This window comes from Pundamilia nyererei, unplaced genomic scaffold (genome assembly GCF_000239375.1).
Source record: "Pundamilia nyererei isolate P.nyererei 1_Seehausen unplaced genomic scaffold, PunNye1.0 scaffold00406, whole genome shotgun sequence".
NCBI lineage: Eukaryota > Metazoa > Chordata > Actinopteri > Cichliformes > Cichlidae > Pundamilia > Pundamilia nyererei.
In genome coordinates this window covers 143639-144269 of record NW_005187807.1, presented here as the reverse complement: position 1 = coordinate 144269, position 631 = coordinate 143639, and positions in this window count along the sequence as shown.

Here is a 631-nt window from a genome sequence, read left to right as displayed (position 1 = left end):
ACTAAGACTGTGCAAAGCAGCAAATAAATCTGTGTGGGCTACCAGCAGCCTTTGATTAGATGATCTCAGGCTGCAAAGAGGGAACGTGGGGTTCTAAAAGATCACAGACTCAGACAGGAGCGTCCCGAGTCAGCGCTTTAAAAGTCAGTAATACGATTTCAAAATGAATTCTATAATGTTCAGATTACAGCTTGGTGATAAAGTGGTAAAAGTAGGGTAACAAGGAGGGAAACAAGAACGTAATAATTCTAAGTTTCTAAGTACCACTCAATTACCTATGGTAGTTCTGTGTAATCAGGGGATTACCACAAACCCCAGCCCCAGACAGGGTGCAGGAAATGGGCGTGTAAGACCACTTACCCGCTTGTCTGTGTTAAAAGTAGCCCATTGGGTGCATGTGTTGGTGTATATGGGTGTATGGGGTGTAAATAGTGAGAATGACTGGGTGAAAACTAAAATGCTATTAAAATTGAAAGGACAGATATGACACAAGCACAGTATATATATGGCTAAATACAGGGAGTGCAGAATTATTAGGCAAGTTGTATTTTTGAGGAATAATGTTATTATTGAACAACAACCATGTTCTCAATGAACCCAAAAAACTCATTAATATCAAAGCTGAATGTTT